Here is a 4,211-nt window from a genome sequence, read left to right as displayed (position 1 = left end):
ACTCCTCTCTTAACTAGTCTTAACTAACCAACTCACTGTCACAGAAGTTTGCTCAGATAACAGCCATTCTTAATTACTTTTCGCAGCTCTCTCTAACAATATGAATTGCTTCTCTCAGAATTATAGTGTATCAAATTGCTTTTAGTACTAATTTTCCCAGGAGCCTAATCTGTTTACCAAATTTCTAGAGTGACCCCAATGGAGTAATGAATCATAAATCAATTGAATAGTCTTTACAGAATTAAAACTCAAAGTAAAAGTTACACTTATCCCATCATGTTCTAGGGTCTGAATTTTTCAATTTTTCTCACTCTCTCCTGCATTCTCCCTTTTATTGTACTTATGCCCAAGAAGTAATACCCAAAGACCATGCTGGTGGATGATTACCATCCATGGAGCATTTTTTAGTCTTAGGGTATGGGATGGATTCTTGATGTACCATATTCACCTCCTGACCATCTCTTGACAGCAGATAAATCTATTGTAAAATATTTGAATGGAATAGTTACCAGAGAGTTTATGGTTCTATTAAAGTGTCTTCTCCTAGAAGACTGCCTGTCATCTTTTCTTTGTCACTTCCATCTCTGATATCTCTGGCACTATTTCCAAAGCAGAGTGATTCATTTTTAAATATTCTTCCCTTATTTGGACATTAGAACAATGTTAGTCAATTCCTTTTAGTTTAAATGCCCAGAGAAATTTCCAGCTTTGCATTTCATTCTTCCTGTTGTTTATGAGATCCAGGATATTATAGTAGAGGAAGAATTTTCCTTTTTGTTTTCCAAGGACTACATTACCATGAAAGACATATCTCCACAAACCCATCATTATGAAGATATCTTGCAGAGGTCATCAGTGATATTCATAATTTTTCATTCTTTAGAAAAGTGGAGAAATCACTTGGCATCACATATATTATGTCAAATATGTGACATGAGAAACAATACAAATTTAAAATAGATACAAGTCATTATGGTCTCATGACCCTCATCAGCTTGAAATTAATGAGAAAGGGACAATATGGACATCAAGAAGCCTCAGTTAAAGTCTGATGACTTCACTAGTTCCATGATCATAGTCATCACCTGTCTGAGATTCATCTGTAAGATGGAGATAATTCACATACTACAAATATCACATGCTTTTTAGGAGGAAAATGCTTGTAAGGGCAAGCAAGGTGAGATATTTGTTGCTTTCTTTTTTGAGTTCTGTTTCCCAGGCTCAGGATAAATTGTGAACATCTGAAGGATTGATCTCCTTTGAACCCTGATAATTCACAGCTGTTCTGAATCAGGTAGGTTTCATGCCTACTGTCTCTGAGACAATCAAGGGTCAAGTCTTTATTATATATTTTGGGAGTAGGGCAATTTTCTTTGGGGGTTCACTTATGAGAAGGACCTTTTGATTTCCTGGATGGTACTCTGAGTAGCTGTTTGTTAAGAGCCCCCTGACTACTCAGATACTGGTGCTCTATCTGTCCTGTGGTGCATCTAGGTGGTTGTATTGCTTTGTTCAGAGAGTTGAAGTCTGTTGAATCTCTGTGGCAATTGCTCTGCTTGCATTTTCTATACTCACTTTTTTCTACTTATCTGTAATTAAAGTAAGATTGTTGACCCCTTTAAAGTTGTCTTTTCTTTAGAAAAGCAGATGAAAGAACCTATGTTAGTGGTCTACCCCATGTGCTAGTGTGGTGGCTAATACAATGCTTCAGGGGATCTTGCAAGTGTAATAAAATTACAAGATTTCATAAACACTTTTGATTTGGATTTTATTAGGACCATGTCTATATACAAAATGGCTTGACTGAATTTAGAGTTTTTTTTAAATCATAAGATCATAAAATTCAAAGGAATATGCAATATAATATGATCTGATCCCTTCATTTTACAAATGAGGAAGCTGAGGTCTGAAGAAAAGGTACATAAAAAGGCAGCATGATACAGTATAATGAACACTGACTCTTTATTCAGAAAACTTGATTCAGAACTCTGACAATATGACCCACATGATTTGGGACAAGAAACAAGAAACCTCTTTGGATATCAGTTTTTGAATTGTAAAGTAAAGGAGTTGGCCTTGTTCATGTCTAAGGTCCCTTTCTTGGTCTATCTTTCTGATCCTAAGCAGGAAAAATGATTTGCTTGAGATCTTATGGCATAGTAGATCATCAGATCCCTACAAATGACCAAAAAGAGGATGAAAAAAGTAGAGATTTGTTCAGCCACACAGGTAGTAAGAGACAGAGCTAACTATGAGCTCTGGTCCTCTGATATCAGGTCCCATGTTCCTTCTACTATACCATTCTACTTCCTACTTTTGTTGGTAGAATAACTCATTGTTACTTTGATGTTTCACAGTAAAAATGTAGGTAGATGTGTTTTGGGGGGTAGAAAGTGATTAGAGGGAATGATTCAAGTTTTAGAGAGGAGACAGATACCAGAGCTTAGAATCTAAAATTCATAGATCAGAGATTATTCCCAAGAGACTGTCACCACGCTGAGTATGATTTTTTCTTTCTTCCACTATGAACCTTTTCTCAAATTGTTCTTTGGGAAGTGAACTTGTATTGTTTCTAAGGTTCCTTCTTGCTCCCAAAGGAAATATACAACTAAGCTTAAAATTGAATTCATCTTGGATTCTTCTGAAAAATGGCATTTCTAGCATGCTTCATCACTAGGGACTAAGACACTTGGTCCAGAGATAGCAATAGAGCACAATAACAGTTATGTAATGGAAAGCTTTGTAACTTAATTCAGCAGGCCATTTAAACAATATCTCCTTTTTTTAAATGCACAAGCTAGAACTCAGTAATACTCTGAAAAACTAACAAAATCAAAATATTGAGTTTCCTTGTGGTAGATTCTGATAGAAAATAGGCTTAGGTGCTCGCTTCGGCAGCACATATACTAAAATTGGAACGATACAGAGAAGATTAGCATGGCCCCTGCGCAAGGATGACACGCAAATTCGTGAAGCGTTCCATATTTTTAATATGCTGCTTACAAGAAACACATTTGAAACGGGGGGATACACATAGGATAAAGGTCAAAGGATGGAGCAGAATATATTGTGCCTCAGCTCATGTAAGAAAGGCAGGAGTAGCAATCCTAATCTCAGACAAAGCAAAAGCAGAAATAGATCTAATCAAAAGGGATAAGGATGGAAACTATATCCTACTAAAAGGCACCATAGACAATGAAGCAATATCATTACTAAACATGTATGCTCCAAGTGGTATAGCATCCAGATTCTTAGAGGAGAGGTTGGGGGAGTTGAAGGAAGAAATTGATAGCAAAACTATACTAGTGGGGGACCTCAACCTCCCCCTCTCTGAACTCGATAAATCCAACCTCAAAATAAACAAGAAAGAGGTTAAGGAGGTAAATAAAACTCTGGATAAGGTAGATATGATAGATCTTTGGAGAAAATTAAATGGGAATAGAAAGGAATATACCTTTTTCTCAGTGGTACATGGAACATTTACAAAAATTGACCATGTACTAGGACATAAAAATCTCACAATCCAGTGCAGAAAGGTAGAGATAATCAATGCATCCTTTTCAGATCATAATGCATTAAAAATTACATGTAATAAAAGGCCATGGAAGAGAAACCAAAAATCAATTGGAAACTAAATAATCTAATTCTAAAGAAGGATTGGGTTAAAGAAGAAATCATAGAAACAATCAACAACTTCATTCAAGAGAATGACAATAGTGAGACAACATACCAAAACTTATGGGACACTGCAAAAGCAGTTATTAGGGGAAGTTTTATATCTCTGAATGCTTACATAAATAAAATAGAGAAAGAGGAGATCAATGACTTAGGCTTGCAGTTGAAAAAGCTAGAAAAAGAACAAATTGAAAATCCCCAAGTAAATACCAAATTAGAAATACTGAAAACCAAAGGAGAGATTAATAAAATTGAAATAAAGAAAACTATTGAATTAATAAATAAAACCAATAGTTGGTTTTATGAAAAAACTAATAAAATTGATAAACCTTTGGTTAATCTGATCAAAAAAAAAGAAAGAAGAAAACCAAATTACTAACATTAAAAATGAAAGGGGTGAACTCACCTCCAATGAGGAGGAAATTAAAACAATAATTAGAAACTACTTTGCCCAACTTTATGCCCACAAATTCGACAATCTAAACGAGATGGATGAATATTTTAAAAAATACAAATTGCCCAGATTAACAGAAGAG

General features: G+C 35.1%; 1 non-coding gene across 1 annotated transcript; it reads left to right on the top strand.

The window, feature by feature from the left end:
• Positions 1 to 2,882: 2,882 nt before the first annotated feature.
• LOC140509451 (U6 spliceosomal RNA) lies at positions 2,883 to 2,989 on the top strand. Its single transcript, XR_011968764.1, has one exon. It is a non-coding gene; the product is annotated as a U6 spliceosomal RNA (small nuclear RNA).
• Positions 2,990 to 4,211: the final 1,222 nt, after the last annotated feature.

This window comes from Notamacropus eugenii, chromosome 5 (assembly GCF_028372415.1).
Source record: "Notamacropus eugenii isolate mMacEug1 chromosome 5, mMacEug1.pri_v2, whole genome shotgun sequence".
Lineage (NCBI taxonomy): Eukaryota > Metazoa > Chordata > Mammalia > Diprotodontia > Macropodidae > Notamacropus > Notamacropus eugenii.
This window is presented reverse-complemented; position numbering and strand designations above follow the sequence as displayed.